General features: G+C 37.2%; 1 non-coding gene across 1 annotated transcript; it reads left to right on the top strand.

The window, feature by feature from the left end:
• Positions 1-10,059: 10,059 nt before the first annotated feature.
• LOC130887700 (U6 spliceosomal RNA) lies at positions 10,060-10,166 on the top strand. The gene has a single exon (XR_009058394.1). It is a non-coding gene; the product is annotated as a U6 spliceosomal RNA (small nuclear RNA).
• Positions 10,167-14,660: the final 4,494 nt, after the last annotated feature.

Genomic DNA, 14,660 nt, shown 5'->3' with positions numbered 1-14,660 from the left:
ATAAATATAAATGTTCTTGATTTAAGTTAAAGAAGATATAACCAAAACATACCCATGTAGAAAAATATTTAGATTTGAAACAATTCTCCTAAAACTGAAATAAACTTAACAGGATCATAACCACTGGCCCTTTCTATTTTCGCAAGCGTTTTACTATGTATAATGTAAGTGCAAGTTACTACAAACATCCATAGAGACTTGAAAAGGAAATTTAAAAAATTAAGAGAAGACCTATCATTTTAGAATAGATGGAAGAAAATGAAATACATGTCGCACAAAAGTCCAATAGGACAACAGTGTGGTGCTGGCATAAAGAAGTACAAACAAACCGGTGAAGTTGAACAGTATTCAACGTAGATGCAGTCATACAGATATCTGACTCATCAACCGAGGGATAAAAGCTGCACAACCAGCGAGAGCCTCCCTAATAAATGGCACCGAAGCCAAGGAGTTAGTATTCTACCCCTCACCAGACATCAAACCGTTTGAGACAGATTTTAAGTTTAATTGGGAAAGATAAATTTATAAGCCTTTTGTAATATTTCTGTAGCCTGAGTGTATAAAAGGATATCACGGAAGGAACAGAACCAACCATTCATGTCCTGTGTCAGACTAAATTTCTCCTGCTCTTCAAAAGACACAATTCAGAAAATCAAGGTGAGGGCAAGTATTTGAATGATATAAATCAGACAAGCGATTTGCATCCATGATAATCAGTTTCATATGAAAAAAAAAAAACATTTACCACTTAGCATAACCATTCTACTTGTAGGTGTTTTTCTAAGCATTTATGCGTCAGCTCTAAATATTTAAACAAATATAACCCAAACCTCAAACAATACAAATGTCCAGCTAATGGGTCAACATAGGCAGTTCATTTTTGTAAAGGAATATTATTCAGTAATAAAAATGATTTACTGGTAATTCCCAAGAATACTTACTTTATTATTTCATTCATTCCCCCAAACATGAACTTGCTAACCATTGTTCCAAACCTAGAGGTAATTTAAACGACTGAAGCAACCAGTTGCAAAGGGTACTGTGAGTTAAGCCAGTCAAGATGAGTGAGGCTGAGGGATTTTTGCAACTTTGATATTCTAAGATCATTCTTTTTTATTTGTTTTTAAAATTCAATTTCTTAATCCTTAAATCTGAAGAAATACTAGAGGAATGCATACAAATTGTTCTGGCAGTCATAATTGCATATGTGACAAATACTTAAGAATATTGTTTGGAAAAATCAGCAGGTTGTTTTATAAGAAATGATAAAAAAAAGCTGAGTGTTAAAGAGTATTGCCCTTAAATATGACAATTTGTATGATAGAGTGACTTTATCAACACATCCATTATGCAAAGGTCAAATCAGATCTCAGTAGGAAATGAGAAACAAAAATAGCCTGTTACCTAGTTCTCTAGCCTGAAGGGAAGTCAGTCATTCTTAGATGCATTTGGAATTAGTGTTCTACGATGTGTATACCATCAAATGAGTTACAAATAAAGTCTAAACTCATCTAGGCAAACCTATCTGCAGCTAACAGTTTAAGTTGTAAATAGAAGGAGTGTTTCAATCATTTTCAGATATTTGGAGATACATGCTTTTGATACTATTCCCAAACTCAAAAAGTACTGGCTGTTTAAAAATTGGTTCTCAGTGTGGAAACATATTTATCAATGAATATTTTATGCTCTGTTTTGTTTGGATACATTGGCTTATGTTAAAAACAACTAAGCTTTTGGGCCATAAATGATTTTGTAATAAAATGAATTGGCCATCTCATAAAAAGAGAAACTCAGTTCATTGTTATGATTAGGACATCAGAAAGTCTTTGTAGGGAAGCTGTCAAGTTCTAGTGGTGATGGCAAATCCAAAATTCTCAATTTCTCTTAAGAGCACAAATTTTATCACTGTCACCCAATAATTTGAGCTGCTTCTTGTTTGAAGTGGCTGCCTCATTTCATTCACTTAAAATAAAGCAGGTGCCAAATGTCCACATCTACTACCTGTGGTGGGTTTGCTGGTCATTTTTTTTCCCAGTAAAATGCTCTTTTCTTTATTAGTCAACCAAACAATGACACAGATCTGTTTGTTGGCTCAAGTAGAAGGACTTATGTGTACTTTCTTTTTTGTCATACCAAACACTAAAGAGTGTACTCAAGAGTGGAGAAATAGTAGATTCAGCCATTCCCAGTGTTTCCTGGGTGCTGCTGAGGAAACACTGAATTTTCCCCATATAACTGTGGTAGTACCTAGTGTGCCGTTTGAGTTCAGCCTTTCTGCTAAGGCTTCAGAAGTTTTTCTCTTTATGATTTTTACAGCAGGTTGCAGAGGTTAACACTGAGAAATATGTAAACATGGCTGCTTAAGAATCATGTAAAGGCTGAAGTTTAATCTCCACTGTGAGACACTGAGTGTGCAGAAACCTAACCTAAGTGTCTTGCTTAGAGTGAAGTCTTTGAGAGCTGATTATAATTAGACAAGATCATCGAGTGGAGCCACATGATGGAATGTTAGCAGCTTTGTAAGAAATGGAGAGACACCAGGAGCACACGTATATGGTGTCATGGTACCCTGAGCCACCCAGGATTCTGCCAGTGAGGGTACCAGCAGGTCTGCATCCTTGACTTTAGAAAAGAACGTTAAGCTAACCAAACCATTTTTCTCTATAAGTTACCTAATCTATGGTGTTGTACAACTTGCAGCACAAAATTTTAAGAAACTTTGAATTTTCAGTCATCCAAAAGGTTTAAAAGAACATCCAGTGATTCACAAAACGCACTTCCATACCAACAGAATATAAACAATAGATAGTGATGATAATGATGATAGATATAGATATATACATGATAGATGATAGATAGATGATAGATAGATAGATAGATAGATAGATAGATAGATAGATAGATAGATGATAGATGAAGAGAAATAGATGATACATAGATAATAAAAAGACATCATTTGAGATATTGGAAGATCTGTTATGCAAAGCTATATATCAATAGCATATAAATGCCAATTCACTCCCATCTAGACCTGTTTCCTACTTTCCTATATTCTTTTTTTATTTCTTCATCCTTTTTTCTTCCCTCATGCCAAGACATTCCTATAGTATGCCACATAACACTGTAAGATACATGTATCCCTACAGTATGACACGTAGTTCTGTAATGTGCATGATAGCCCTGTAGTGCACCAAACAGTACTGTAATATGCGTGGTATCCCTACACTGTGCCACACAACATGGTAGTATTTTATAATAGGGTGCTGTATGCCATTGATTTGCTTCATTATACTTTTAGAAGTGATCATGGGATCTCTGATAAGCAATGCAATAGTGAATGAATCACTAATACACAACTATCTGAGATGAAAATAATATCTTTGTTAGACTCAAAGCTTCCCCTAGCCTTATCTATTCTCTCTTCCCTATGTTTCAACTTCCCAGCTGGGTTCTCCTCTGTTCCTTAATATCTCATTATGTGTGCTATTTGAAATTGTGTATTTCCTGTGATTTACTTGCTCCTACTTATTAAACAACATTGGCAAGTCAAAAATAATCTAATCTCTTGGTTTTTATACTTTATTAAAATTTTAATAAAATTTTGACTTTGGGACACATTTATAAAATTTACCTAAATATCTAACAATAGTTTAGAATGATATCCAATTAATATATTTGGCTTTGGAGTCAGTCTCTCTGGAACTGGATTACAACTCAGCCATGCCCTTGTTTTAGGATCACAGGCAAATTACTTATCTTTTAAATGATTTTAACTTCTCATGTAAAAGGCTTTTTCATCATGGTTACTCCTTTAAAGAGTTGTTTGCAGATAAAATGAAATAATACTTAGAAAGAATTTATCACAGTACCAGTCATATAGGAGCAATCAATAAATATTAGAAGCAGTGGTAAACATTTTGCATTCTTCCTGAACACATTCCCTTTGGTTTCTGTATCTTTAACATTAAAGCAAGGGATTTAATCTCTTACCAGTGCCACATATGCTTGCCACTCCTCACACTGCAAGGTCCCCTGTGTCTCCAGTGTCTTGACGGTTCCTTGACTTGGGGTTTGTCAATCTTTATAACTGCTTTTGCTTCTCTCTCTCTCTCTCTCTCTCTCTCTCTCTCTCTCTCTCTCTCTCTCTCTCCCTCCCTCTCCCTCTCTCTCCGTCTCTCTCTCTCTCTCTCTCATGCACACACAAACACACACACACACATACACACACACACACCCCTCCACACATCTCTATCATACATAGATGTGGTATACATCTTTATTTTTAATAGTCTTTGCCTCTTTAGGCATTCCTGACAACACAGGTGAGCAAGAGGGAAAATTGTAGAGTGCCTACATTGTTCCTGATTGCTTTCAAGAGGGAACAGGGAGATAGAGTTGCCAGACAACAACACATTTGTCTAGAGACACCAGAATTCTTGGAAGTCTTCTTTCTTAGGCTGTAAATATTGTCAAAATAAATAAACAGACATATATCGTCAGCCAAGCAAGGGCTGTTTAGAGGTCACCAGGACGCCTTGAACTACTAATTCTTTACTATAGGTTCAAGTGGTTTTCTGAACAAAGATATTCTTTTATATCATCCCATGTCAAGGATTAGAAGAGAGACATTCCAAGAGCTCAAAAGGTAGTGAAGAGATGTGGGATTCCCCTATGTATGCTGTGAATATCATTGGTTAATAAAGAAACTGCTTTGGGCATATAGCATAGTTATAGGGAACAAGAGCTAGGTGGGGAAAACTAAACTGAATGCTGGGAGAAAGGAGGCAGAGTCAGGGAGAAGCCATGGAGCCACTGCCAGAGACAGATGTGCTGAATCTTTGCTGGTAGGCCATGACCTCCTGGTGATGTACAGATAGAGATGGGTGAAATTAAGATGTAAGAGTTAACCAATAAGAAGCTAGGGCTAATGGGCCAAGCAGTGATTTAAATAATACAGTTTCTGTGTGATTATTTCAGGGCTAAGCAGCCAGGAACTAACTAGCAGCCTCCTCCAACAGTGAAGAATATTTTACTTCACTGAATTCAAATGGTGGAAGTCCAGAATAGAGACCAAAATTAAGACTAGAAAGGAAGAAAACATGAAAGATGTGGTGGGAACAGAGACAAGGGATGATGTCTCTCACTGAAGGACAATATCTACAACAAAGCTGGTGGAGGAAGTGTTCCTTCTGCTGCTGCTTAAAAGTGACAGATCTTGAAAGACGAAAAGCTATAGACATGTAGATATTAAGATAATAAGGTAACAGCCATTAATGGAATAGATACACTTCAACATCAGTGGCCTGATAAACAGGATTATGACTAATCATATAAAGTGCTGTATTGAAATAGGAGCAAGGTAGACATCTTCCTCACAGTGATCCAGGGACTAGGGTTTCCTTCTATTGAGACTAAGCTACAACCTGGGGCTTCTGAGTCCTTCACTTTGAGTTAGCAGATAGGAATAGCCTAAATGTCCAAGCAGGGAGTTTTGTATGTACCTAGTACAGAAATATACAGAATATATTAGATGTGCCCACATTCTTTGAGTATAAAATAGTCATAAGGCAATACTTAACTGTAACCATAGTGCAAAATAGAAAATCTATCTAACAACTAATCAGTTCACCACACTATATAAATAAGTATTGTCTTTAGGGCCATTTCATTAACTACAAAATGGGAGATTTAGATTTATGCATAGAGTATGAGTATTCAAAAGCATTAAAAACAACTATTTTCTATATTAATAACTATAGATAAATATGACACATTCATATTGAATCTCTCAATTCAAGAAAATGACTTAATAATTTTAAAGACTTTTTATTAGAATTTTCAGGAGGAAATTTGTAGATACTGTGTTCTGACCATGTTTTCTCTTCATTAGATATTTGGCCTAGCTCTTGATTTGATGTGTGATTCCTCTCATCATGATGCTATGAATATGTTTTATTACCATTGGATATTAAAGAAGGTATTTAGGTAAATGGCTTAGAAAAGTAAAGCTAGGTGGGAAACCTGAACAGAGATATAGAGAAAGTGGGCAGAGTCAGGGAGATGCCATGTAGCTGTTGAAGGAAAAAGATGCCAGCTGCCAGCCAGAACCTTACCAGTAAGCCACAACCTCTAGGCAATACACAGATTAATAAAAACAGGTTATTTTAAGATGTAAGAGTTATCTAGATGCTACACCATCTAGAAACAATGTTGTAATTAATATAGTTTCTGTGTTATTATTCGAGTCTGGGCTTCTGGAAAATTAAAAAGCAGTTCCTGCCTACATTGATTCATTGCTTTACTACATTCACTAGAAATATATCATTATTGTTGTTATATAAGGAGTGCTTTACATTTTTAGGAATTTTTCACTTAACATTTTCATTGATTGTTGTGTATGTATATGCATTTGTGTGTGTGTATGTTCATGTATATAGGAGGTGTGTGTGTGTTTGAGTCTGCATATGTTTGTGAGTATGTGTGTGTGTGTGTGTGTAGGCTATAGGATAACACTGGGTGTTGTTTCTCATGCACTGTCTACTTTGTGATTTTTTAATATTTTTATTTTTCCATTAAAATATTTTCACTTCCTCCCCTCCTCCCATTCCCCTCCTGTTCCCCCACTTACCCTCCTCCCTCCCCCTCCAGTCATAAGAGAGGGCAGAGTACCCTGCCCTGTGGGAAGTCCAAGGCCCTCCCCCCTCCATCCAGGCCTAGGAAGGTGTGCATCCAAATAGACTAGGGTTCCGAAAAAGTCAGTACATGCAGTAGAAACAAGTCCCAGTGCCATTATCAATGGCTTTTCAGTCAGCCCCCATTGTCAGCCACATTCAGAGAGTCCGGTTTGACCACAAACCAGTCCAATCCCAGTCCAGCTGAATTTGGTGAGCTCCCATTAGAACAGGCACACTGTCTCAGTGGGTAGACCAACCCCTCACGGTCCTGACTTCCTTGCTCATCTTCTCCCTCACTCTGCTCTTCAACTGGACCTTGGGAGCTCAGTCCAGTGCTCTATACTTTGTGATTTTTGAGACACAGTCTCTCACCAGTCTGGAACTCATCCAGCAGGCTAGAGATCTGCCTGTCATTACCTGTCCAGGGGTTAAGATTATAGATGCCAACACCAGGCCAGTGTCTTACAAAGGTGCTGTGGATTGGGGATGGACCTCTGGTCTTTATGATTGTACACCAAGCACTTTACAGACTTGAGCTATCTCTACAGCCCTCATGGGTTTTTTTCATAGTATCATAGCACCTATGTTATTTAAAGCACTTCAGATAGCCTTCTGAATGCAACTAGATTTAATTTAGCATTTAACAAACCCTGAAAAAATGCTACAAAGGCAGCAGACAGTCCTCATGAAATATTATGACCTCCTTTGGTTAAAAGCCAAATCAATCCCATGGATTACTCTAGAAATTATGTCAAAGCTGCAATATTTTAGGCACTTATACTGAAGTAAAGATTCCTTAGATGAGAATTTATAGCTGACTACGCAAAAGCAGAAGCATCACCTGGCTACTGAGAGCCAAGTAAACACTTAGAACAGGCTCCTGAAGAGGGTATGGCAGAGCGGACAACACTACAAGTTTTTGTCTTCTCCTTGGGTTCTTGTAAATAGCACTGTTGCTGTAAAATGAACACTGTCACCGGTTCCAGAGTGACACCTCCCCTGAGGTCTCTCTCCAGCCACTGCGCCTAATATGGGTGGGGTGATTTTCACCCTTCGTTTACTTTGTCATTATTCTGGCCTCTAGTCCATTCTTCTGCCAATGCTCAGTGAACTGCCATTCTATTGTAAGTAGAATTTAAAAATAACTAGCATTGACTATTGTAAACATAGAATAATGATACCATTTTTCTTAAATACAAATTCATACATCATTGTAACTGAGGAAAAGCAAAACTCAAATGACGTTTTAGCAACTAACATAACACAGATTACATACAATTAATTGGCATCACATTGTCTCTCACTTGTATATTTAATATCATAGATATTCCTTTAATATTGACAGTGGGTGTACACGAAAACGTAATATCATAGCATTAATTAATGCTGAATAGAATTATGCAAGGACAAATAAGATGAGCAGCTCTTTCGTCTTACTTTTTTGCTTTCTCTTCTTCTTAACAAAACAATTATAATTCCGACTTTTCCTGCTTCCTCTCCAAGATTCCAATTTTAAGCCCAATCAAAAGATGCCAACATATTCAAAACTGAGAATGCTTTGGATTCGGTATTCCTCCTGTCTTGCTCGCCTTTAAGGGATTTTAAGTCTTTTTTCTCCCAAGCTGCCAGTTACACTGAATTGTTCTGAAATGTGAAATGTGTGTGTGTGTGTGTGTGTAAGTGTGTGCACGTGCGCACGAGCATGTGTGTAAATATGAGCTACTATCAACCAGGGCAACAATAAGAACTTCACACTTGTCATTTAGTAAAACCTGCCTTTTGAGCCCTGTCAGTCATGGGTTTCTACATGTGTGCTTCTTGGTTGGAGCAGTGCTATTTTATGGCAGCTTCTGTTTAGGAATTCACGTCGCTGCTTGGCATTTATGTAGTTCAGCTGTTAGAGAGTCAGGGTAAGAAGAAAGGAAATATGCAGGAGTGAAGGTTTCGGGGCAAAGAGGGGAATAAGAAAGGGCTTTAGGTTGTGAAATAACAATAGCAGCCATGTGGCAGCAATAAAGCCTAGGCAGAGCCCCCCGGTTCAGGCAAGGCACAGCCCAACAGATGCAGCCCACACCCATCCTCATGAGCTGGGTGGCCGAATGCTGGCACAAAGTGCAAGCTGCATGAAATAAATACTAGTCGTTACTGTCAGCGTCGGCCTTTGTCACTCTGCAATGCTGAACTCATTACAGTGCGTGCCACTGAGCTCAGATCTGCCTAAAACACAAAAAGATTTAGAGAAGGCATGTGAATAAAAGAAAAGGTGTCAGGATCTAACTGGGCTGACAAACCTGTGCATGATTCATAGTGTGGGTTCAAATATGTTCAGAAGTTCAGATATTTATCCAATATCGTCAACGTAAAACTCTATCCAACAGCAGCGGGATCGTCCTCTCTGGTGTTCTTAAGCACTTTGAGCTTCTTACTTCTCTCGAATCATTAGGAAACCTTGAGTTTAGAATTTGAAGTTCAGAAGCAAGCATTTCTGGAACATATAAATAAAAGTACTGAAATTAAATTTCACTCCTTTCTAAACAACTAGGAAAGGTAATGAAGGTGACATTTTTTACTTAAACTTGCCAGAGAGAATGGATGTTTCTAGGAATTCTTTGGAACATATGGCTTAGGTATATAGAAGGTACGTAGGTAAAGGCAAAACAAGAATGGCTCATTGAGATTCAAAATCCTTTCCACTCTGCTCCACTCTTTAAAAAAGGAACTTGAGGATTTTTGTTGTGAAACTATGCTGGAAATCATAGCTTCAAATGATAAGAGACCAAAAACATTAACAAAATATCTGTGCTTTATTCTTTAATATTGATGATTTAATAATTTTTTATTATTATAATAGCAAATATCTTTAAAATTATAAGTTATAGGTGACTAACATCAACTGGCATAATCACATGTGAAGTTATGAGTACGGCATAGCATTTACAACACGTCTATATACTTGGACATGTACATGTATTTTATCTTTCTGTTTTTGTACCTATTCATAGTTTGAAAACCAAAGTCAATCTAGAGTTGAAATAGTATAGCATCAAAGTTAGAATTATTCATAGTGTGTACATACTGATGATATCCAACAACAAGAAGGGTGTGTAATTGTCTACAATGACAATAATATTAACACTTAAAGGGTCTTCAGGCATCATGGAAATAAGTATCATGCCTATGATCCCACAGAAAGTGGAGACGAGAAAACTGCCAGGAGTTTGAGACCAGTCTGGGCTGCATGCTGAGTTCCAGATCAACCTGAAATATAAAGTGAAGTGTTGCCACAAAAACAAAACAAACAATGCAATCTTAGGACATTAAAAAAGAATTCTTTAAAAAATTTTATAAACTAACACACAGTCATACCTTACTTCTGAAAACTGTATAGTTCACTTCAATAATTATCATGCTACTATGGAAACAGTACAGAGAAGATTCACATAACCTCTGCACAGGGATAATATATAAGTGTGGGAGGTTACCCACACTTCTGAGTGATGTTAGTGGCTGTGGTATGCATTAAATAAATATTACAACAGACTAAAAGAAAATTGTGAGGTGGTAATGGTAATGTGTAGTGTCCTGATATTAGCAATAGTATTAGTAATTTAAGTGTACACTACTATCAGTTGCTCAAATTGCATGTTTAAATCTAACAAATTTTATATTAGTTACATCTGAGAAAAACTGACAAAAATATTTGCAAATGCTAAAATGAATTCACTGTTATGATTCGGACTCTTGTGTCTCAGCACAGGAAGCACGGGGACTGGCTCTCTGTGCTTTCCACAGTGAGAGTTTCAGTCATGGCAGAAGCCTGTGTGGATATCAGCACCTCCCAGACTTTTTATTAACTTGCCAATCTCTAACAATCAGGTAAGACCTCAGCATATTTAGACACCAAAATGAGTGTGTTAATGTAAATAACCTACAAACTAAATAATAAATGGCACTAAAGCGAATACACAGGGAAAAGTTTAATGTGGGATGGTCCCATATGTGTAATCTACTAATGGTCTGCTTCTCAAACAGAGAAAAAAATACTTTAAGAACCACATGTTTCCTAACATAAATGTTATCTGACTTTTGATAATAAAATTCAGGTGTTTTTCTGCTACCATTTACTGGGCTAAAATTGAAAACAAAAATGCATGCTCATATGTTCCCCAGACAATGGGCATTTGTGTGTGAGTGTCTGTCTTTAGCATTCACATTCACAGCAACTGAATCCTTTGGTATCAGTGCTGCCCAGTGACTTGCTTTTCTCCCCTTCTCAACTTTTTCTTTTTCTTTTTTTTTTTTTTTTTTTTTTGGCCTGTCAATCTGAAGAGGTTGGGAAAATGATGAACAGAAAACAAAACTGAAGGTAAAAGCAATAGAGAAAGATTGATTGACCCCACACTATCATGTAAGTGTCAATAACACGGAGCTACTGGGTGTCTGCACTGTTTTTCTCTAAACTTTTAGCCATCCATCAGTCAAAGCCCAAGATAACAATCCATCATGGAGTCAAAGTGGCGAACAACTGTGTGGTCCTTTGATAAGGGACAGTGTCACAATTCGTCTCCTTCCCTTCCCACAGATCGCCTCAAATAGGGTAAGACTATGTTACAACAGCTGCAAAGAGTCCAGAGACATTCTTCAGTGTGGAAAAAATTCTTATGAAATACATACAATAGAGATCTAAGCACCCATTTAAAAAAATAAAGCCAGTGATCATTTATTCAACTTCCATGTTGAATTTATTTGTTCTGTTCTTTCTCAGATTATCTTTAACAAACGAATTGTTTAATTTAACCAATAGGCAAGATAGTGACTTCTTTTTAAAGTGATTAAAGTAACAATATCCTGAAGGCCACAGTGCTGTCTCTGTACAGTCTGAGCAGTTTTTTTAAATATGTAGCTGGACTCAATTTTCTTTTATGAATTGAATACAAGGAGGCATTACAGATAATCCATATGTTTACATATTTGATAGAATATGCTATCCCCACTCTCCAAACTTATGCCTCAGTCTGACTGGTGAAGAATGTTTAGTGGCCGAGAAAATGAGCATATCACACTAGGAACTCTTATGACTTAAATATGTTCCTGAGGTTCATTTAAGCATTTAAAGAATAGTATGTTTAAAAATATTTAATGGTAAGATACTGTTTCCCCAAGCCTGAAGTTCTTTTCTGAAAAGACACAATTTCTTATACAACAATCTCTAACTCCATGTTGCTTTAAAGATTACAGTGACAAAATCGTTTTAGTGTATCCACTTACAAAAATATTAGGACCAACCACATAAATAAAAACAGGGAGGGTCATTTTCACTGTGTGTGGACAAGGATGTGGCACAAGAAGACCCAGGAAAATGAGGCCATCATTAGAGCAGGGAACCAAAGGGAGCAGGAAGTCACTCACAAGGAAGAAAAGAACCAAACAAGCAAAGTTTGCTTTAAACAGCATCTGATTTGGAGTCAACCCTGTTGGTCCCGGTTAAGCACACTTAGAATCAGGCTGTACATTTTGTAAACATTAGGTAACAAAAAAAGTGCCTACCTTGCCTAAACAATATATTGCCTTCCTTGCCACAGGGAAGGTATTATATATTTCATGAAAATGTTTTAAGTACTAAAAGAGATAAATATTCTAACTGTCTACAAAGTTTCATCTGTGTTAGCTACTATATTTTTTGCTACTATATTTTTTAAAGTTTTCTTTTGCTTTGTGTTTTAATCCATAAACTAATGTCACATTATGCTTCCTAAACTGACACTTGCAATGAGCTTTTCCAGCATCTAATTGCTCTCTTGTAACTAACGGAGGTCAAGAGTTGTTCTCCATAGATTCTTGAGGGTCTGCTTTCTGCACTGATGAGAAGAACCAAGCCTACTCTTCAGATTTCTGGGCAAATTTCAAGGAAACACCACTTGTATGCTTCTTAGGTGAACATTCAAATTGGCTGTTCTATCCTAATCTGTTATTATATGTAATAAGTTCCCACATGTGGACAGTGTGAGCCTGGAACCACACTCAAAAGCCAGTGAAGAAATAACATCACAAGGCCCCACTGAGTATGGTAAAGAATGTGAAGTGATTCTTTCGGCAAATTGCCCCAAACTAAAGATGTTTTCAACCAGAAAACCTGTTGGAAATGTGCTTCTCATTTAGCAAGACCTGCTCCTCAGACACGACAGCGGGAGTCTCGGCTTGCAGTGCCTTCCACTCCAAGAACATAAACTCATCCGAATTCTGAGTTCTAAATATTCTGGAAAAAAGAACTTGCCAAGGTTCTATAGCAACATAGAATTAGAGCCTATGCTAATTGGAATTTTAAATTTTCATTTATCTTCATTTGGAGTTCTATTTGTTTGAATCAAAATGACCCTAGACAACAATAACACTAATTTTGAGGGGTTGGATCTTTCTGCAACGCTGGTAGGATTTGTCCTGCTGCTGTACCATTGGGACAGAAGGCTTCACTGTAACCAAAGAGAAAGCTGTTTGCTATGCCAACCAAATGAGAATATTAAATCTATTCTGTAAAGTAATATCCCATAAGCATGTTCTAACAGCATTTTGCCTGCACATGTTATTTATAAGAATATTTTCAAACATGGATAACTATGAAACTTAGGTCACTTCACCTATCGAACAGAAATTCCTGATATTACAAGAGGGAGAAATTAATTGTGATATCCAGGTCAGAAGTTTTCCCACCTATGCTAAATTACTTCCCACACATATACACATCCATGAGTCCACACAAGAATGCACAGAGATCACATGTGTTTGGGGTGGTAACTCTGAAATAGATGAAAAATAGATGATAAAGTTTGGCTCTTCTGGAAAGCAACTGAACAGTCATGTTTGGTCATCGCATGAAGACCTGCTTAGGATGACACAGTTTGAGAAAACCATGCTTTAAGATCAGATTCTATTTTTAGGCAGGTTTTTTTTTTTCCTAGTCAGATGTTGAAAACCCATAAAGAGGATTTTAAAATGTTATTACTGGTAAGTTATTGCTCCCTTAATGTGGACTGCACTGTGGTAATAGAAACTCCAGGAAAACATCTTTTCTTTCTGTCTCTTTCTCTCTCTAAACTTTATTTATAGCCTTGCAAAAGACTAGCATTCACATAACCCGTCTGTGCAGGCATGCCAGAAGATTAATGATATCGCAGTGTTCTTGAGAACAAAACTGTGTCTACCACGGTGTTGAATAATCTCCCCTTTCACACATTAGAAGTGAGATGAGGCCTACTTTAGAGAGCAAGGACAGCGTGTCACACGGAGCTGCTTAGCTAACAGACACGCCTGCCTTGCTATCCTGAGTCGCAGAATGTTTTTGTGCATGTTATCCTAGGAAGAAGGAAGCTTTTATCACCATCGCTTTTTCAGAAATTTACATACAGCCTCAAAATCTGACTTTTTCAACATGTTTTTCCCAATCTGTTGCTGGTAAGAATTGAGAATTCACAGAGAGTTGTACATCATGACCTCTTATCTCAGCTCTTCTCAAATTTAGCTAGGAAGACTGAGTCTATTTAAGGAGTTAATGTTTTAGGTGGAATTCTTTTCTCTAATTTTCAGTAATGGTAATGACACAGCCCGTATTTACTGAAACAGTCTTCACGTCATGTAACAGGCCCAGGGATTGCTGTACTGTATCTCTTCTCAACGTCCTCGCAAAGCCTTGCTATTGTTACCCCCAAATTGGGGCTATCAGCTTTGAGAGACCTACAGCTCACTGATGTTCACCCCTGTCAAGGAAGCCATGACTTACGGTCAGGCTCGGAGCCTTAAAGCTTATTTCTGAACAACTGAAGCACTGCTTCCCAGGCTGCAAGTATAGTATAAGCTTTTACTCAACCCCATGGAACTTACTGATTGTTTGTAAAGTCTAGACATTTTGTTATCAATATTCACACATTTGGTATATGCCAGTATGTAAAAATTTTAAATTACAAAAATATACAAAACACACTTCTAACTTCT

The sequence above is a fragment of the Chionomys nivalis genome, chromosome 15 (genome assembly GCF_950005125.1).
Source record: "Chionomys nivalis chromosome 15, mChiNiv1.1, whole genome shotgun sequence".
In the NCBI taxonomy this organism is placed as follows: Eukaryota; Metazoa; Chordata; class Mammalia; order Rodentia; family Cricetidae; genus Chionomys; species Chionomys nivalis.
The sequence above is the reverse complement of the archived record's forward strand: the minus strand, read 5'-3'. Positions and strand labels throughout refer to the sequence as shown.